Below are 22,304 nucleotides of genomic sequence, written 5' to 3' on the forward strand. Positions count from 1 at the left end.
TCAACATTGTGGCTCAAATCTTCTAAGGATGTGTTGAGTTGTTCCCAATAGTTGTTGGGAGGAAAGTGCATCCCTTGAGGCATCTCAGGGATTTCTTGATGATGAGCTTCCTCATGCATCTCTTGAGAACTGGTGCACGAAATTGTGATCAATACTTTTCACAAATCAAATAATCCCCGGTAATGAATCCAAAAACTTGGTGTTCAATACCATGGCATAAACACAACTTCGCACAACTAACCAGCAAGTGTACTGGGTCGTCCAAGTAATAAACCTTACGCGAGTAAGGGTCGATCCCACAGAGATTGTTGGTATGAAGCAAGCTATGGTCACCTTGTAAATCTTAGTCAGGCAAACTCAAATGGGTATGGTGATAAACGCATAAAACATAAAGATAAAGATAGAGATACTTATGTAATTCATTGGTAGAAATTTCAGATAAGCGTATGAAGATGCCTTCCCTTCCGTCTCTTTGCTTTCCTACTGTCTTCATCCAATCCTTCTTCCTCCTTTCCATGGCAAGCTTAAGCAAGGGTTTCACCGTTGTCAGTGGCTACCTCCCATCCTCTCAGTGGAAATCTTCAACGCACCCTGTCACGGCACGGCTATCCATCTGTCGGTTCTCGATCAGGCCGGAATAGAATCCAGTGATTCTTTTGCGTCTGTCACTAACGCCCCGCCCTCAGGAGTTTGAAGCACGTCACAGTCATTCAATCATTGAATCCTACTCAGAATACCACAGACAAGGTTATACCTTCCGGATTCTCTTGAATGCCGCCATCAGTTCTAGCCTATACCACGAAGATTCCGGTTAAAGAATCCAAGAGATATTCACCCAGTCGAAGGTAGAACGGAGGTGGTTGTCAGTCACACGTTCATAGGTGAGAATGATGATGAGTGTCACGGATCATCACATTCATCAAGTTGAAGAACAAGTGATATCTTAGAACAAGAACAAGCAGAATTGAATAGAAGAACAATAGTAATTGCATTAATACTCGAGGTACAGCAGAGCTCCACACCTTAATCTATGGTGTGTAGAAACTCCACCGTTGAAAATACATAAGAACAAGGTCTAGGCATGGCCGAATGGCCAGCCTCCCAATGATCTAAGAACTAGATGTCCAAAGATGATCAAAAGATCTAAAATGATCCAAAGATTAAAATACAATAGTAAAAGGTCCTACTTATAGAGAACTAGTAGCCTAAGGTTTACAGAGATGAGTAAATGACATAAAAATCCACTTCCGGGCCCACTTGGTGTGTGCTTGGGCTGAGCATTGAAGAATTTTCGTGTAGAGACTCTCCTTGGAGTTAAACGCCAGCTTTTATCCCAGTTTGGGCGTTTAACTCCCATTTTGGTGCCAGTTCCGGCGTTTAACACTGGGATTTCTGAGGGTGACTTTGAACGCCAGTTTGGGCCATCAAATCTTGGGCAAAGTATGAACTATCATATATTGCCGGAAAGCCCAGGATGTCTACTTTCCAACGCCATTAAGAGCGCGCCAATTGGGCTTCTGTGGCTCCAGAAAATCCACCTCGAGTGCAGGGAGGTCAGAATCCAACAGCATCTGCAGTCCTTTTCAGTCTCTGAATCAGATTTTTGCTTAGGTCCCTCAATTTCAGCCAGAAAATACCTGAAATCACAGAAAAACACACAAACTCATAGTAAAGTCCAGAAAAGTGAATTTTAACTAAAAACTAATAAAAATATACTAAAAACTAACTAGATCATACTAAAAACATACTAAAAACAATGCCAAAAAGCGTACAAATTATCCGCTCATCACAACACCAAACTTAAATTGTTGCTTGTCCTCAAGCAACTGAAAATCAAATAAGATAAAAAGAAGAGAATATGCAATGAATTCCAAAAACATCTATGAAGATCAGTATTAATTAGATGAGCGGGGCTTTTAGCTTTTTGCCTCTGAACAGTTTTGGCATCTCACTCTATCCTTTGAAATTCAGAATGGTTGGCTTCTTTAGGAACTCAGAATCCAGATAGTGTTATTGATTCTCCTAGTTAAGTATGATGATTCTTGAACAAAGCTACTTATTGAGTCTTGGCCGTGGCCCAAAGCACTCTGTCTTCCAGTATTACCACCAGATACATACATGCCACAGACACATAATTGGGTGAACCTTTTCAGATTGTGACTCAGCTTTGCTAGAGTCCCCAATTAGAGGTGTCCAGGGTTCTTAAGCACACTCTTTTTGCCTTGGATCACAACTTTATTTCTTTTATTTTTCTTTCTTTTTCTTTCTTTTTCTCTTCTCTTTTTTTTTTCGAAATTTTCTCTCTTTTTTTTTTCACTGCTTTTTCTTGCTTCAAGAATCATTTTTATGATTTTTCAGATCCTCAGTAACATGTCTCCTTTTTCATCATTCTTTCAAGAGCCAACATTCATGAACCACAAATTCAAAAGACATATGCACTGTTTAAGCATACATTCAGAAGACAAAAGTAATGCCACCACATCAAAATAATTAAATTGTTATAAAATTCAAAATTCATGCAATTCTTCTTTTTTTCAATTAAGAACATTTTTCATTTAAGAAAGGTGATGGATTCATAGGACATTCATAACTTTAAGGCATAGACACTAAGACACTAATGATCACAAGACACAAACATGGACAAACATAAGCATTAATTTTCGAAAAACAGGAAAATAAAGAACAAGGAAATTAAGGAACGGGTCCACCTTAGTGATGGCGGCTCTTTCTTCCTCTTGAAGATCCTATGGAGTGCTTGAGCTCCTCAATATCTCTTCCTTGTCTTTGTTGCTCCTCTCTCATGATTCTTTGATCTTCTCTAATTTCATGGAGGATGATGGAGTGTTCTTGATGCTCCACCCTTAGTTGTCCCATGTTGGAACTCAATTCTCCTAGGGAGGTGTTTAGTTGCTCCCAATAGTTTTGTGGAGGAAAGTGCATCCCTTGAGGTATCTCAGGGATCTCATGATGAGTGGGGTCTCTTGTGTGCTCCATCCTTTTCTTAGTGATGGGCTTGTCCTCATCAATAGGGGTGTCTCCCTCTATGTCAACTCCAACTGAATAACAGAGGTGACAAATGAGATGAGGGAAGGCTAACCTTGCCAAGGTAGAGGACTTGTCCGCCACCTTATAAAGCTCTTGAGCTATAACCTCATGAACTTCTATTCCTTCTCCAATCATGATGTTATGAATCATGATAGCCCGGTCAATGGTAACTTCGGACCGGTTGCTAGTGGGAATGATTGAGCGTTGCATAAACTCCAACCATCCTCTAGCCACGGGTTTGAGGTCATGCCTTCTCAATTGAACCGGCTTCCCTCTTGAATCTCTCTTCCATTGGGCGCCCTCTTCACATATGACTGTGAGGACTTGGTCCAACCTTTGATCAAAGTTGACCCTTCTAGTGTAAGGATGTTCATCTCCTTGCATCATGGGCAAATTGAATGCCAACCTTACACTTTCCGGACTAAAATCCAAGTATTTCCCCCGAACCATAGTAAGATAATTCTTTGGATCCGGGTTCACACTTTGATCATGGTTCTTGGTGATCCATGCATTGGCATAGAACTCTTGAACCATTAAGATTCTGACTTGTTGAATGGGGTTGGTAAGAACTTCCCAACCTCTTCTTCGGATCTCATGTCGGATCTCCGGATATTCACTCTTTTTGAGTGAAAAAGGGACCTCGGGGATCACCTTCTTCAAGGCCACAACTTCATAGAAGTGGTCTTGATGCACCCTTGAGATGAATCTCTCCATCTCCCATGACTCGGAGGTGGAAGCTTTTGCCTTCCCTTTCCTCTTTCTAGAGGTTTCTCCGGCCTTGGATGCCATAAATGGTTATGGAAAGACAAAAAGCAATGCTTTTACCACACCAAACTTAAAAGGTTTGCTCGTCCTCAAGCAAATTAAGAAAGAAGAGAGTAGAAGAAGAAGAAATGAAGGAGATGGGAATGGCTTTTGTTTTCGGCCAAGAAGGGGGTGAAGTGGTGTTTAGGTTGTGTGAAAATGAAGGAGTGAAGATGGGTTTATATAGGAGAGGGGGAAGGGTAAGGTTCGGTCAAGTGAGGGTGGGTTTGGGTGGGAAAGTGGTTTGAATTTGAATGGTGAGGTAGGTGGGGTTTTATGAAGGATGGATGTGAGTGGTGAAGAGAAAGAAGGGATTTGATAGGTGAAGGGTTTTTGGGGAAGAGGTGTTGAGGTGATTGGTGAAGAAGAGAGAGGGTGGTCGGGTAGGTGGGGATCCTGTGGGGTCCACAGATCCTGAGGTGTCAAGGAAAAGTCATCCCTGCACCAAATGGCATGCAAAATTGCGTTTTTAGCCATTTCTGGCGTTAAACGCCGGGCTGGTGCCCATTTCTGGCGTTTAACGCCAGCTTCTTGCCCTTTTCTGGCGTTTAACGCCAGTCTGGTGCCCCTTTCTGGCGTTAAACGCCCAGAATGGTGCCAGACTGGGTGTTAAACGCCCAACAGCTAGCCTTACTGGCGTTTAAACGCCAGCATGCTCTCCTCCAGGGTGTGCTGTTTTTCTTTCTGTTTTTTCATTCTGTTTTTGCTTTTTTCATTGATTTTGTGACTTCTCATGATCATCAACCTACAAAAAAACATAAAATAACAAAAGAAAATAGATAAAATATAACATTGGGTTGCCTCCCAACAAGCGCTTCTTTAATGTCAGTAGCTTGACAGATGGCTCTCATGGAGCTTCACAGAAGCTCAGAGCCATGTTGGAACCTCCCAACACCAAACTTAGAGTTTGAATATGGGGGTTCAACACCAAACTTAGAGTTTGGTTGTGGCCTCCCAACACCAAACTTAGAGTTGGACTGTGGGGGCTCTGTTTGGCTCTGTTTTGAGAGGAGCTCTTCATGCTTCCTCTCCATGGTGACAGAGGGATATCCTTGGGCCTTAAACACCAAGGATTCTTCATTCACTTGAATGATCAATTCTCCTCTATCAACATCAATCACAGCCCTTGCTGTGGCTAGGAAGGGTCTGCCAAGGATGATGGATTCATCCATGCATTTCCCAGTCTCTAGGACTATGAAATCAGTAGGGATGTAATGGTCTTCAACTTTTACTAGAACATCCTCTACAAGTCCATAAGCTTGTTTTCTTGAGTTGTCTGCCATCTCTAGTGAGATTTTTGCAGCTTGTACCTCAAAGATCCCTAGCTTCTCCATTACAGAGAGAGGCATGAGGTTTACACTTGACCCTAAGTCACACAAGGCCTTCTTGAAGGTCATGGTGCCTATGGTACAAGGTATTGAAAACTTCCCAGGGTCCTGTCTCTTTTGAGGTAGTTTCTGCCTAGACGAGTCATCCAGTTCTTTGGTGAGCAAAGGGGATTCATTCTCCCAAGTTTCATTTCCAAATAACTTGTCATTCAACTTCATGATTGCTCCAAGGTATTTAGCAACTTGCTCTTCAGTGACATACTCATCCTCTTCAGAGGAAGAATACTCATCAGAGCTCATGAATGGCAGAAGTAAGTCCAATGGAATCTCTATGGTCTCATTTTGAGCCTCAGATTCCCATGGTTCCTCATTATGGAACTCATTGGAAGCCAGTGGACGTCCATTGAGGTCTTCCTCAATGGCGTTCACTGCCTCTTCCTCCTCTCCAAATTCGGCCATGTTGATGGCTTTGCACTCTCCTTTTGGATTTTCTTCTGTATTGCTTGGGAGAGTACTAGGAGGGAGTTCAGTAATTTTCTTGCTCAGCTGACCCACTTGTGCCTCCAAATTTCTAATGGAGGACCTTGTTTCAGTCATGAAACTTTGAGTGGTTTTGATTAGATCAGAGACCATGGTTGCTAAGTCAGAGGTATTCTGCTTAGAACTCTCTGTCTGTTGCTGAGAAGATGATGGAAAAGGCTTGCTATTGCTAAACCTGTTTCTTCCACCATTATTATTGTTGAAACCTTGTTAAGGTCTCTGTTGATCCTTCCATGAGAGATTTGGATGATTTCTCCATGAGGGATTATAGGTGTTTCCATAGGGTTCTCCCATGTAATTCACCTCTTCCATTGAAGGGTTCTCAGGATCATAAGCTTCTTCCTCAGATGAAGCTTCTTTAGTACTGTTTGGTGCATTTTGCATTCCAGACAGACTTTGAGAAATCATATTGACTTGTTGAGTCAATATTTTGTTCTGAGCCAATATGGCATTCAGAGTGTCAATCTCAAGAACTCCTTTCTTCTGACTAGTCCCATTGTTCACAGGATTCCTTTCAGAAGTGTACATGAATTGGTTATTTGCAACCATTTCAATTAGTTCATGAGCTTCTGTAGGCGTCTTCTTCAGATGAAGAGATCCTCCAGCAGAGCTATCCAAAGACATCTTGGACAGTTCAGACAGACCATCATAGAAAATACCTATGATGCTCCATTCAGAAAGCATATCAGAAGGACACTTTCTGATTAATTGTTTGTATCTTTCCCAAGCTTCATAGAGGGATTCTCCTTCCTTCTGTCTGAAGGTTTGGACTTCCACTCTAAGCTTACTCAATTTTTGAGGTGGAAAGAACTTTGCCAAGAAGGCATTGACTAGCTTTTCCCAAGAGTCCAGGCTTTCTTTAGGTTGAGAGTCCAACCATGTCCTAGCTCTGTCTCTTACAGTAAAAGGGAATAGCATGAGTCTGTAGACCTCAGGGTCAACCCCATTAGTCTTGACAGTGTCACAGATTTGCAAGAATTCAGCTAAAAACTGATGAGGATCTTCCAATGGAAGTCCATGGAACTTGCAATTCTGTTGCATTAGAGAAACTAATTGAGGCTTAAGCTCAAAGTTGTTTGCTCCAATGGCAGGGATAGAGATGCTTCTCCCATAGAAGTCGGGATTAGGTGCAGTAAAGTCACCCAGCACCTTCCTTGCATTGTTGGCATTGTTGTTGTTTTCGGCTGCCATGTGTTCTTCTTCTTTGAAGATTTCTGTTAGGTCCTCTACAGAGAGTTGTGCCTTGGCTTCTCTCAGTTTTCACTTCAGGGTCCTTTCAGGTTCAAGATCAGCTTCAACAAGAATGCTTTTGTCCTTGCTCCTGCTCATAAGAAAGAGAAGAGAACAAGAAAATATGGAATCCTCTATGTCACAGTATAGAGATTCCTTGAGGTGTCAGAGAAAAAGAAAAATAGAAGGCAGAAGTAGAAAATTCGAACTTATCAAAGAAGATGGAGTTCGAATTTTGCATTAAAGAATAATGTTAGTCCATAAATAGAAGGATGTGAGAAGAGGGGAAGTAATTTTCGAAAATCAAGTAAAAGATTTTGAAAACATTTTGAAAAGCACTAATTGATTTTCGAAAATAAAAGTGGGAAAGAAATTAAGTGATTTTTGAAAAAAGAATTTGAAATTAGAAATCAAAAAGATTTGATTGAAAACTATTTTGAAAAAGATGTGGTTAAGAAGATATGATTTATTTTAAAAAGATGTGATTGAGAAGATATGATTTGAAAAACATTTTTTTTAAAAAGATTTGATTTTGAAAATTAAAAACTTGGCTAACAAGAAAAGATATGATTCAAACATTAAAACTTTCTCAACAGAAAAGGCAACATATTTGAAATGTTGAATCAAATCATTAATTGATAGCAAGTATCTTTGAAAATAGAAAGAAATCAATTTTGAAAACATATGATTGAAAAGATATGATTTGAAAAAGATTTGATTTTTGAAAAACTTTGAAAACTTGAAAAAAATTTGCATTGAAAACAGAATCTTCCCTCTTGTGCCATCCTGGCGTTAAACGCCCAGAATGGTGCACATTCTGACGTTTAACGCCCAAAACTATACCCTTTTGGGCGTTAAACGCCCAACCAGGTACCCTGGCTGGCGTTTAAACGCCAGTCTCTCCTTCTTCACTGGGCGTTTTGAACGCCCAGCTTTTTCTGTGCAATTCCTCTGCTGTATGTTCTGAATCTTCAATTCTCTGTATTATTGACTTGAGAAGACACAAACTAAAAATATTTTTGGATTTTTAATAATCAAAATGCAACTAAAATCAAATAACAATGCATGCAAGACACCAAACTTAGCAGTTTGTATACTACTGACACTAACAAAATGAGAATGCATATGAGACACACGAAACACTCAAGTCAATAGAATTCAAGATCAGAGCAAGTAAATCATCAAGAATAACTTTGAAAATCACTTAGGACACATGAATGAATGCATGCAATTGACACCAAACTTAAAATGAAACACTAGACTCAAACAAGAAACATACAATATTTTTGGATTTTATGATTTTGTAATTTTTTTTGTGTGATTTTCGAAAATTAAGTGGAAAAAGAAAATAAAGGTATCAAAATTCTTAATGAGAATTCCAGGAATCATGCAATGTTTAGTCTAAGACTCCGGTCCAGGAATTAGACATGGCTTCACAGCCAGCCAAGCTTTCAAAGAAAGCTTCGGTCCAAAACACTAGACATGGCCAAAGGCCAGCCAAGCCTTAGCAGATCACTGCTCCAACAGCAAGATTGATAGAAATCAACAAGCTCTTGTGATGATAAGTTGAAACCTCGGTCCAATGAAATTAGACATGGCTTCACAGCCAGCCAGACTTCAACAAATCATCATGAAACTCTAGAATTCATCTTCAAGAATTCCGAAAAAAAAATACCTAATCTAAGCAACAAGATGAACCGTCAGTTGTCCAAACTCAACAATCCCCGGCAACGGCGCCAAAAACTTGGTGCACGAAATTGTGATCAATACTTTTCACAAATCAAATAATCCCCGGTAATGAATCCAAAAACTTGGTGTTCAATACTATGGCATAAACACAACTTCGCACAACTAACCAGCAAGTGTACTGGGTCGTCCAAGTAATAAACCTTACGCGAGTAAGGGTCGATCCCACAGAGATTGTTGGTATGAAGCAAGCTATGGTCACCTTGTAAATCTTAGTCAGGCAAACTCAAATGGGTATGGTGATAAACGCATAAAACATAAAGATAAAGATAGAGATACTTATGTAATTCATGGGTAGAAATTTCAGATAAGCGTATGAAGATGCCTTCCCTTCCGTCTCTCTGCTTTCCTACTGTCTTCATCCAATCCTTCTTCCTCCTTTCCATGGCAAGCTTAAGCAAGGGTTTCACCGTTGTCAGTGGCTACCTCCCATCCTCTCAGTGGAAATCTTCAACGCACCCTGTCACGGCACGGCTATCCATCTGTCGGTTCTCGATCAGGCCGGAATAGAATCCAGTGATTCTTTTGCGTCTGTCACTAATGCCCCGTCCTCAGGAGTTTGAAGCACGTCACAGTCATTCAATCATTGAATCCTACTCAGAATACCACAGACAAGGTTAGACCTTCTGGATTCTCTTGAATGCCGCCATCAGTTCTAGCCTATACCACGAAGATTCCGGTTAAAGAATCCAAGAGATATTCACCCAATCGAAGGTAGAACGGAGGTGGTTGTCAGTCACACGTTCATAGGTGAGAATGATGATGAGTGTCACGGATTATCACATTCATCAAGTTGAAGAACAAGTGATATCTTAGAACAAGAACAAGCGGAATTGAATAGAAGAACAATAGTAATTGCATTAATACTCGAGGTACAGCAGAGCTCCACACCTTAATCTATGGTGTGTAGAAACTCCACCGTTGAAAATACATAAGAACAAGGTCTAGGCATGGCCGAATGGCCAGCCTCCCAATGATCTAAGAGCTAGATGTCCAAAGATGATCAAAAGATCTAAAATGATCCAAAGATTAAAATACAATAGTAAAAGGTCCTACTTATAGAGAACTAGTAGCCTAAGGTTTACAGAGATGAGTAAATGACATAAAAATCCACTTCCGGGCCCACTTGGTGTGTGCTTGGGTTGAGCATTGAAGAATTTTCGTGTAGAGACTCTCCTTGGAGTTAAACGCCAGCTTTTATGCCAGTTTGGGCGTTTAACTCCCATTTTGGTGCCAGTTCCGGCGTTTAACGCTGGGATTTCTGAGGGTGACTTTGAACGCCAGTTTGGGCCATCAAATCTTGGGCAAAGTATTGACTATCATATATGGCTGGAAAGCCCAGGATGTCTACTTTCCAACGCCGTTAATAGCGCGCCAATTGAGCTTCTGTATCTCCAGAAAATCCACTTCGAGTGCAGGGAGGTCAGAATCCAACAGCATCTGCAGTCCTTTTCAGTCTCTGAATCAGATTTTTGCTCAGGTCCCTCAATTTCAGCCAGAAAATACCTGAAATCACAGAAAAACACACAAACTCATAGTAAAGTCCAGAAAAGTGAATTTTAACTAAAAACTAATAAAAATATACTAAAAACTAACTAGATCATACTAAAAACATACTAAAAACAATGCCAAAAAGCGTACAAATTATCCGCTCATCAAGAACCGTGAAGGGTCTCTCTTGCTTGCTCCATCCTATTCTTGGGGATGGGTTTATCCTCTTCAATGGAGATGTCTCCTTCTATGATAACTCCAGCTAAGTAACATAGATGGCAAATAAGGTGAGGATAAGCTAGCCTTGCCATGGTGGAGGGCTTGTCGGCTATTTTGTAGATTTCATTGGAGATGACCTCATGAACTTCTACTTCCTCTCCAATCATGATGCTATGAATCATGATGGCCCGATCCACAGTGACTTCAGATCGGTTGCTAGTGGGAATGATGGAGCGTTGAATGAACTCCAACCATCCTCTAGCCACAGGCTTGAGGTCCAGTCTTCTTAGTTGAACTGGCTTGCCTTTGGAGTCTCTTTTCCATTGAGCTCCTTCCACACATATGTCCATAAGGACTTGGTCCAACCTTTGATTAAAGTTGACCCTTCTAGTGTAGGGGCGTTCATCTCCTTGCATCATGGGCAAGTGGAACGCCAACCTCACATTCTCTGGACTAAAATCTAAGTATTTCCCCCGAACCATTGTGAGATAATTCTTTGGACTCGGGTTCATACTTTGATCATGGTTCCTAGTGATCCATGCATTGGCATAGAACTCTTGAACCATTAAGATTCCGACTTGTTGCATGGGGTTGGTTAGGACTTCCCAACCTCTCCTTCGGATCTCATGTCGGATCTCCGGATACTCATTTTTCTTGAGCTTGAAAGGGACCTCAGGGATCACCTTCTTCTTTGCCACAACATCATAGAAGTGGTCTTGATGGCTCTTGGTGATGAATCTTTCCATCTCCCATGACTCGGAGGTAGAAGCTTTTGTCTTCCCTTTTCCTTTTCTAAAGGATTCTCCGGCCTTAGGTGCCATTGATGGTAATGGAAAAATAAAAAGCTTATGCTTTTACCACACCAAACTTAAAATATTGCTCGTCCTCGAGCAAGAGAAGAAAGAAGAGAAGAAGAAGAAGAAGAGAATATGGAGGAGAATGGTAAGTGTAGGTTCGGCCAAGGTATGGAGGAGGGGGTTGTGTTGTGTGAAAATGAAGTAGAATGGAAGGGTATATATAGGGAAAGGGGAGAGGGTAGGTTCGGCCATATAGGGTGGGATTGGGTGGGAAAATGTTTTTGAATTTTGAAGGTAGGTGGGGTTTATGGGGAAGAGTGGCATGGGGAAGAGTAAAATAGGATTAGGAGGTAAGGTGGGAATATAGTAGGTGGGGATCCTGTGGGGTCTACAGATCCTGAGGTGTCAAGGAATTCCATCCCTGCACCAAATGGGTATGTAAAATGCCTTTGCACACCATTCTGGCGTTTAAACGCCAATTGGTGCACGTTCTGGGCGTTCAACGCCCACATGTAACATGTTTCTGGCGTTGAACGCCAGTTTCATGCTTGTTACTGGCGTTCAGCGCCAGATTCATGCTCTGTTCTGGCGTTGAACGCCAGCCAGATGCTTTTTACTGGCGTTGAACGCCAGTCTGTGCTTCCTCCAGGGTGTGATTTTTCTTCTGCTGTTTTTTTGATTCTGTTTTTAATTTTTATATTTTTTTGTGACTCCACATGATCATGTACCTAACAAAACACAAAATAACAATAAAATAGAATAAAATAAAAATTAGATAAATAAAATTGGGTTGCCTCCCAACAAGCGCTTCTTTAATGTCAATAGCTTGACATTGGGCTCTCATGGAGCCACAAAGGTGATCAGGTCAACGTTGTATAGTCCCAACACCAAACTTAGAGTTTGGATATGGGGTCTTAACACCAAACTTAAAGTTTGGTTGTGGCCTCCCAACACCAAACTTAGAGTTTGACTGTGGGGGCTCTTCTTGACTCTGAAATGAGAGAAGCTCTTCATGCTTACTCTCTTTTGTCACAGAGGGATGGCCATGTGCCTTAAACACAAGGCAATCCCCATTCAATTGAAGGACTAATTCACCTCTGTTGACATCTATCACATCTCCTGCTGTGGCTAGGAAAGGTCTTACAAGGATGATGCAATCATCCTCTTCCTTCCTAGTGTCTAGGATTATGAAATCAGCAGGGATGTAAAGGTCTTCAACCTTTACTAACACGTCCTCCACTATTCCATAAGCTTGTCTCAATGACTTGTCTGCCAATTGTAATGAGAACAAGGCAGGTTGTACCTCAATGATCCCCAGCTTTTCCATTACAGAGAGTGGCATAAGATTTATCCCTGACCCCAGATCACACAGAGCTTTTGCAAAGGTCATAGTGCCTATGGTACAAGGTATCAAAAACTTGCCAGGATCTTGTTTCTTTTGAGGTAAAATTTGCTGAATCCAGGTATCCAGTTCACTAATGAGCAAGGGAGGTTCACTTTCCCAAATCTCATTACCAAACAACTCGGCATTCAGCTTCATGATAGCTCCTAAATATTGAGCAGCTTGCTCTCTAGTCACATCTTCATCCTCATCAGAGGAAGAATAGTCTTCAGAGCTCATGAATGGTAGAAGGAGATTTAATGGAATCTCTATGGTCTCTATATTAGCCTCAGATTCCTTTGGATCCTTAATAGGAAACTCCTTCTTGCTTGAGGGACGTCCCAGGAGGTCTTCCTCACTAGGATTTTCGTCCTCCTCCTCCTTTGTGCATTCGGCCATATTGATTATATCAATGGCCTTGCACTTTCCTTTTGGATTTTCTTCTGTATTGCTTGGGAGAATACTGGGAGGAGTTTCAATGACTTTCTTACTCAGCTGGCCCACTTGTGCCTCCAGATTTCTAATGGAGGATCTTGTTTCACTCATGAAACTGAAAGTGGCCTTTAACAGATCAGAGACTAGATTGGCTAAATTAGAAGTGTTTTGTTCAGAATTCTCTGTCTGTTGCTGAGAAGATGATGGAAAAGGCTTGCTATTGCTCAGCCTGTTGCGTCCACCATTTTTAAAGCCTTGTTGAGGCTTTTGTTGATCCTTCCATGAGAAATTTGGATGGTTTCTCCATGATGAATTATAGGTGTTTCCATAAGGTTCACCCATATAATTTACCTCTGCAATTGCAGGGTTCTCAGGATCATAAGCTTCTTCAGAAGCTGCCTCTTTAGTATTGTTGGATGCATTTTGCTATCCATTCAGACTTTGAGAGATCATGTTGACTTGCTGAGTCAACACTTTGTTCTGAGCCAATATGGCATTCAGAGCATCAATCTCAAGAACTCCCTTCCTCTGAGGTGTCCCATTATTCACGGAATTCCTCTCAGAAGTGTACATAAATTGGTTATTTGCAACCATGTCAATAAGTTCTTGAGCTTCTGCAGGTGTTTTCTTTAGGTGAATTGATCCACCTGCAGAATGATCCAATGACATTTTCGAAAATTCAGATAGACCATAATAGAATATATCTAATATGGTCCATTCTGAAAACATGTCAAATAGACACCTTTTGGTCAGCTGCTTGTATCTTTCCCAAGCTTCATAGAGGGATTCACCATCTTTTTGTTTGAAGGTTTGAACATCCACTCTTAGCTTGCTTAGCTTTTGAGGAGGAAAGAATTTATCCAAGAAGGCAGTGGCCAGCTTATCCCAGGACTCCAGGCTATCCTTAGGTTGTGAATCCAACCATATTCTAGCTCTGTCTCTTATAGCAAAAGGGAAAAGCATGAGTCTGTAGACTTCAGGATCAACTCCATTCGTCTTTACAGTCTCACAGATTTGCAAGAATTCAGTTAAAAACTGTTAAGGATCTTCAAATGGAAGTCCATAAAACTTGCAGTTTTATTGCATTAAGGCAACTAGCTGAGGTTTCAGCTCAAATTTATTGACTCCAATGGCAGGAATGGAGATGCTTCTTCCATCAAACTTGGACGTTGGCTTTGTGAAGTCACCAAGCATTCTCCTTGCATTATTATTATTTTCAGCTGCCATCTCCTTCTCTTGTTCTAATGTTTCTGAAAGGTTACCTTTAGATTGTTGTAACTTAGCTTCTCTTAATTTTCTCTTCAGAGTCCTTTCAGGTTCTGGATCAATTTCAATAAGAGTGCCTTTTTCCTTGTTCCTGCTCATATGAAAGAGAAGAAAACAAGAAAAGAAGAGGAATCCTCTATGTCACAGTATAGAGATTCCTTTATGTTAGTAGAAGAAGAAAGGGGGAAAGAGTGAAGAAGAATGGGTTCGGATTTTTAGATGAAGAGAGGTGAAGAGAAGTGTTAGTAAATAATTAATTAAATAGAATAAGAGAGAGGAGATAGAAAATTCGAAAATAATTTTAAAAAGGGGTTAGTGATTTTCGAAAATTAAAGATAAGATATAATTAAAATTAAAATTTAAAATAATTAATTAATTAAAAAGAATTTTTGAAAAAGGGATGAGATATTTTCGAAAATTAGAGAGGGAAAAGTAGTTAGGTGGTTTTGAAAAAGATAAGAAACAAACAAAAAGTCAAATAGTTAGTTGAAAAAGATTTTAAAATCAAATTTGAAAAGATAAGAAGATAAGATAGAAAAGATAGAAAAGATTTTAATTTTTAAATTTTAAAATTAATTACTTAACTAACAAGTAACTACAAGATAAGATTCTAGAATTTAAAGATTGAACCTTTCTTAACAAGAAAGTAACAAACTTCAAATTTTTGAATCCAATCACATTAATTGTTAGCATATTTTTAAAAATTTGATATAAAGATAAGAAAAAGATTTTGAAAATATTTTGAAAAATATTTTTGAAATTTTTCGAAGAAAAGAAAAAAATGGAAAAGATATGATTTTTTAAAAAGATTTTAAAAAGATAAGAATTTTTTTAAAATTGAAATTTCGACTTTATTTGTAAGAAATAACTAATTTTAAAAATTTTTGACCAAGTCAACCCAAAATTTCGAAAATTTGGAGAGAAAAAAAAAGAAAAGATTTTTTTTTATTTTTGAATTTTTAATGAGGAGAGAGAAAAACACAAACATGACCCAAAACATGAAAATTTTGGATCAAAACACAAGATGCATGCAAGAACACTATGAATGTCAAGATGAACATCAAGAACACTTTGAAGATCATGATGAACATCAAGAACATATTTTTGAAAAATTTTGATGCAAAGAAGACATGCAAGACACCAAACTTAGAAATCTTTAATGCATGGACTCTAACAAACGAAAAATGCATATGAAAAACAACAAACAACACAAAACAAGAAATCATCAAGATCAAACAAGAAGCCTTGTCAAGAACAACTTGAAGATCATGAAGAACACTATGAATGCATGAAATTTTCGAAAAATGCAAGAAAAAAATATTTTTTTTAAAGCATGCAATTGACACCAAACTTAAAAATTGACTCAAGACTAAAACAAGAAATGCAAAATATTTTTGATTTTTATGATTTTCAAATTTTTTGTGTTTTTATTTTATTTTTTTTTTGAAAATAAAGATTGGAAAAACGAAAAAGAAAAGAAAAATTTTGAAAAAGATTTTTGAAAAGAAAATTACCTAATCTGAGCAACAAGATGAACTGTCAGTTGTCCATACTCGAACAATCCCCGGCAACGGTGCCAAAAACTTGGTGGACAAAATTGTGATAAAAGAGTTCTAGGCACTGTTAGAGAAGCTCACAACTTCGTTCAACTTAACCAGCAAGTGTACTGGGTCATCCAAGTAATACCTTACGTGAGTAAGGGTCGATCCCACAGAGATTGTTGGTATGAAGCAAGCTATGGTCACCTTGTAAATCTCAGTTAGGCAGATTAAATGGTTATAGGTTTCGAAAATTAATAATAAATGGAAAATAAAAAGGGATAGAAATACTTATGTAAATCAATAGTGGAAATTTCAGATAGGCGCATGGAGATGCTGTGTTCCCCTTGAATCTCTACTTTCTTATTACATTCATCCAATCTTTCTTACTCCTTTCCATGGCAAGCTATATGTAGGGCATCACCATCATCAATGGCTACTTTTAATCCTCTCGGGAAAATGGTCCTATGCGCTGTCACTGCATGGCTAATCGTCTAGAGGCATCACCCTTGTTGATAGCTACATCCCATCCTCTCAGTGAAAATGGTCCAAATGCTCTGTCACAGCACCGCTAATCATCTGTCGGTTCTCAATCAGGTTGGAGTAGAATCCATTGATTCTTTTGCGTTTGTCATCACGCCCAGCCTTCAGGAGTTTGAAGCTCGTCACAGTCATTCAATACCGGAATCCTACTCGGAATACCACAGACAAAGTTAGACTTTCCGGATTCCCGGGATCCTACTCAGAATACCACAGACAAGGTTAGACTTTCTGGATCCCTATGAATGCCGCCATCTATTTAGCTTATACCACGAAGATTCTGTTGGGGAATCTAAGAGATATGCGCCCGGCCTAGAGTAGAACGGAAGTGGTTGTCAATTCATAGGTGAGAATGATGATGAGTGTCACGGATCATCACATTCATCAAAGTGTTGTGCAACGTATATCTTGGAATAAGAATAAAAGAGAATTGAATAGAAAATAATAGTGATTGTATTGAAACTTGAGGTACAGCAGAGCTCCACACCCTTAATCTATGTTGTGCAGAAACTCCACCGTTGAAAATACATAAGTGAAAGGTTCAGGCATGGCCGAATGGCCAGCCCCCTAAAACGTGATCAATAGTCTCCTAAGATAAAGAATAAAACAAAACTGAGACCAAAGATGTCTAATACAATAGTAAATTATCCTATTTATACTAGACTAGCTACTAGGGTTTACATGAGTAAGTTTTTGATGCATAAATCCACTTCCGGGGCCTACTTGGTGTATGCTTGGGCTGAGCTTGATCTATCCACGAGCTGAGGCTTTTCTTAGAGTTGAACTCCAAGTTATAACGTGTTTTGGGCATTCAACTTTGGATCATGACGTGTTTCTGGCGTTTAACTCCAGACAGCAGCATGTACTTGGCGTTCAACGCCAGGTTACGTCATCAATTTCCGAATAAAGTATAAACTATTATATATTGCTGGAAAGCTCTGGATGTCTACTTTCCAACGCCATTGAGAGCGCGCCATTTGGAGTTTTGTAGCTCCAGAAAATCCATTTCGAGTGTAGGGAGGTCAGATTCCGACAGCATCAGCAGTCCTTTTGTCAGCCTTTTTCAGAGTTTTGCTCAAGTCCCTCAATTTCAGCCAGAAATTAACTGAAATCATAGAAAAACACACAAACTCATAGTTAAGTCCAGACATGTGAATTTAACATAAAAACTAATGAAAACATCCCTAAAAGTAGCTTGAACTTACTAAAAACTACCTAAAAACAATGCCAAAAAGCGTATAAATTATCCGCTCATCACTTAGAATGTCGTAACGCTTTGTTATCCTTTGCTTTATGGCTAGAGGTAAGACTTAGGGTGATAGGATGTTACACAACATCCCTTTGTATCTTTCCCAAGTCTTATATAAGGATTCTCCTTCAAGTTACCTAAAAGTTTGCACCTTTGTCCTCAATTTTATCAATCTTTAAGGAGGAAAGAACTTAGTTAAAAACTTGCTAACTAAGTCTTTTTATGTGGCAATGCTTTCTTTAGGGTGTGACTCCAACCATTGTGCAACTCTATCTCTAAGAGAGAATGGAAACAAAATGAGTCTATATGCTTCGGCTGACAATCCATTTTTTTTCATTGTATCACAAATTTGAATGAAACTTGAAATGTGTTGATTTCGGTTCTCTTGGGGGTTTCCTCCAAATTGATAATTTTGTTGAACAAGAGTGATCAATTAAGGCTTGAGTTTAAAATTATTTGCATTGACATTTAAGGTTAAAATACTACTCCTACAATATCTAGGATTAGGAGTAGTATATGATCCTAATGTCCTTCTAGCATGTGAAGCACCATTGGCTTGATTATTATTGTAAGATTCTGCCATAATTGTGTTTGAGGCTCCCTCACCTTCTTCTAGCACTCTTTTATTTCTTACCTCATTTCTTATCCTCCAAAGAGTTCTTTCAATTTCTAAGTCAAACAGGAAAGGATCATCTTCTTAATTTTCTTGCATGTACACAAGGAAAACAACAAAAGAAAAGAGAGTTTGAAATTTCTTCCATCAAAGTGAAAGAAACTCCAAGTTAGGCAACAACACAAATAGTTAAAGAACTAAAGAAAAGAAAAAGTAAACGCAAATAAATGACTAAAACAAGAAAATAAAAGGTGCCTAATCTAGATAATCAATCAACCGGTAGTTTGTTAATCACCGTTAATCCCCGGCAATGATGTCAAGAACTTGATACGAGATTCTACAATCTCGCATAGCTATCGACAAGTGCATCAGGTCGTATCAAGTAATAAACTCACGGTGAGTGAGTATCGATACCACGAGGATTAAGGAATTAAGCAAGCAATGGTTGATTGAGTATTCTAGTAAGACAATTCACAATTTAATGATGAACAATTACATGAAATGTAAATGTCTTGAGCAATAAATAAATAAAAACAACAAATGACTTGAAAATAAAGGACGTAAATGTAAATTACTGGGAATTTAAATTGCTAAAAGGTAATTACTGGAAAAGTAAATTGCAAGAAAAGTAAATTGGAAGAATGTAAAGGAAGCTACGTAAATGAGCATTAATTGAAAGTAATTACTAAAGAAAGGGAATAGGAGAATAAAGGACGTTTATTGGGGTATAGAGTTATTGAATTCTCTGGATCAAATAGTTTTTCATCTCCACTTCAATGAGGTAATCATTGATTTCTTGGCAAATCATAAGTGATTAAATTTCAATGTCTTGGTAATTCATTCTCTTTTAACTTGATCAATTATTGATTCCTTGATCTAATTGCTCATGAGAAGAGATGAAGATTGGTCTCTGATTTAGATCCACACAATTTCATGAATCAAGTTACGTTAATTATATGCACATATCAATTCTAAAACCCAAAATCACCAAATTGGGAGAAAGACCTTCTAGCTCGATTCCTATGATCCCTTTCTCAAGTTTTTGAATGCTTGGTACACGAAATTGTGATACACAACTTTGTGCAGTTGACCAGCAAGTACACTGGGTCGTCTAAGTAATACCTTACGTGAGTAAGGGTCGATCCCACGGAAATTGTCGGCTTGAAGCAAGCTATGGTCACCTTGTAAATCTTAATCAGGCAGATTAAATTGGTTATGAGGTTTTGATAATTAAAATGTAATTAAAACATAAAATAAGATAGAAATACTTATGTAATTCATTGGTGGAAATTTCAGATAAGCGTATGGAGATGCTTTGTCGCTTCTGAACCTCTGCTTTTCTACTGCCTTCTTCCAACCATGTGTTACCTCCATCCATGGCAAGCTGTATGATCCTCTCGGATGAAAAAAAAATCTATCTGCGCTGTCACTGTAGGGCTAATCATCTATCGGTTCCCACTAGCACCGGAATAGGAGTATTGTCCTTTTGCGCACTGTCACTTGCGGCCAACATTCGTAGTTTTGAAGCTCGTCATAGTCATCCCTTCCCATATTCTACTCGGAATACCACAGACAAGGTTTAGACTTTCCAGATCCCAGATCCTACTCAGAATACCACAGATAAGGTTTAGACTTTCCAGATCCCAGGAATCCTGCCACTGGTTCTAGCCTATACCACGAAGATACTAATCTCACGGACTCGGTCCCCTATATTAGATATCCAAGCAAATATACTCCAGCTGGCGTCCAATGACTACGTTGAACATCATGTAGACCGCTTTTGTGGTTGTTAGGCACGCGGATCTTGGCTAAGCGAGTAACAAAGATTGGGTGATTGTCACGGGTCACCCCTTCATTCTGACTTAACTGAATTAAGAACAAGAGTATATCTTGGAGAAGAAGTAGGCGTGAATTGAAGGAAAACCAATAGTACTTGCATTAATTCATGAGGAACAGCAGAACTCCACACCTTAATCTATGGGGTATAGAAACTCCATCGTTGAAAATACATAAGTGAAAATAGGGTAGGCATGGCCGAATGGCCAGCCTCCCAAAACGTGAACAATGGTCAAAAAGATGAAAATACTATAGTAAAAGGTCCTATTTATAGAGAACTAGTAACCTAGGATTTACAGAAATAAGTAAATGATGCAGAAATCCACTTCTGGGGCCCACTTGGTGTGTGCTTGTGCTGAGCATTGAAGCTTTCACGTGCATAGGCTTCTCTAGGAGTTAAACGCCATGTCTCGTGCCAGTTTGGGCGTTTAACTCCAGCTTTTATGCCAGTTTGGGCATTTTACGCCAAAATTTTTATGCTAACTTGAAATGCTAGTTTGGGCCATCAAATCTCGAGCAAAGCATAAACTATTATATATTTTTGGAAAGTCCAAGATGTCTACTTTCCAACGCAATTGAGAGCGCCCCAATTGGGCTTCTGTAGCTCTAGAAAAGCCACTTCGAATGCAGGGAGGTCAGAATCCAATAGCATCTGCAGTCCTTTCTCAGCCTTTGAATCAGATTTTTACTCAGGTCCCTTGGTGGACGAAATTGTGATTCATATGTTATTGCATTTTGTAAAATTCATTGCTTTTTCCTTCCCTGGCAATGGCGCCAAAAGCATGATGCCAATACCATGGTTTACAACTATGTGTGGTCACAACTCCGTTCAACTTAACCAGCAAGTGTACTGGGTCATCCAAGTAATACCTTACGTGAGTAAGGGTCGATCCCACAGAGATTGTTGGTATGAAGCAAGCTATGGTCACCTTGTAAATCTCAGTCATGCAGATTAAATGGTTTATGATAAGTTCGAAAATTAATAATAAACAGAAAATAAAATAGGATAGAAATACTTATGTAGATCAATAGTGGGAATTTCAGATAGGCGTATGGGGATGCTGTGCTCCTCTTGAATCTCTACTTTCTTATTACGTTCATCCAATCCTTCTTACTCCTTTCCATGGCAAGTTATATGTAGGGCATCACCATCGTCAATGGCTACTTTTCATCCTCTCTAGAAAATTGTCCTATGCGCTGTCACTGCATGGCTAATCGTCTGGAGGCATCACCCTTGTCGATGGCTACATCCCATCCTCTCAGTGAAAATGGTCCAAATGCTCTGTCACAGCACGGCTAATCATCTGTCGGTTCTCAATCAGGTTGGAATAGAATCCCTTGATTCTTTTGCGTCTGTCACTAACGCGCAGCCTTCAGGAGTTTGAAGCTCGTCACAGTCATTCAATACCGGAATCTTACTCGAAATACCACAGACAAGGTTAGACTTTCCAGATTCCCGGAATTCTACTCGGAATACCACAGACAAGGTTAAACTTTTCGGATTCCCATGAATGCCGCCATCTATCTAGCTTATACCACGAAGATTCTGTTGGGGAATCTAAGAGATATGCGCCCGACCTAAGGTAGAACGGAAGTGTTTGTCAGTCACGCGCGTTCATAGGTGAGAATGATGATGAGTGTCACGGATCATCACATTCATCAAGTTGAAGTGCAACGTATATCTTAGAATAAGAATAAAAGAGAATTGAATAGAAAATAATAGTAATTGTATTGAAACTTGAGGTACAGCAGAGCTCACACCCTTAATCTATGGTGTGTAGAAACTCCACAGTTGAAAATACGTAAGTGAAAGGTTCAGGCATGGCCGAATGGCCAGCCCCATGAAGGTGATCAAAAGACCGAATGGTCAAAAGATGTCTAATACAATAGTTAAATGTCCTATATATACTAGACTAGCTACTAGGGTTTACAGAAGTAAGTAATTGATGCATAAATCCACTTCTGGGGCCCACTTGGTGTATGTTTGGGCTAAGCTTGATCTATCCAAGAGCTGAGGCTTTTATTGGAGTTGAACGCCGAGTTATAGCGTGTTTTAGGCGTTCAACTCCGGGTCGTGACGTGTTTCTGGCGTTTTACTCCAGACAGCAACATGGAACTGGCGTTGAGCACCAGTTTACGTCATCAATTCCCGAATAAAGTATGGACTATTATATATTGCTGGAAAGATCTAGATATCTACTTTCCAACACCGTTAAGAGCGCGCCATTTGATGTTTTATAGCTCCA

At 39.4% G+C, this 22,304-nt stretch overlaps 1 non-coding gene across 1 annotated transcript; it reads left to right on the plus strand.

Moving 5' to 3' along the window:
* Positions 1-6,395: 6,395 nt before the first annotated feature.
* Positions 6,396-6,503, plus strand: LOC112704457 (small nucleolar RNA R71). Its single transcript, XR_003155081.1, has one exon. It is a non-coding gene; the product is annotated as a small nucleolar RNA R71 (small nucleolar RNA).
* Positions 6,504-22,304: the final 15,801 nt, after the last annotated feature.

Source organism: Arachis hypogaea, chromosome 7, assembly GCF_003086295.3.
Source record: "Arachis hypogaea cultivar Tifrunner chromosome 7, arahy.Tifrunner.gnm2.J5K5, whole genome shotgun sequence".
In the NCBI taxonomy this organism is placed as follows: Eukaryota; Viridiplantae; Streptophyta; class Magnoliopsida; order Fabales; family Fabaceae; genus Arachis; species Arachis hypogaea.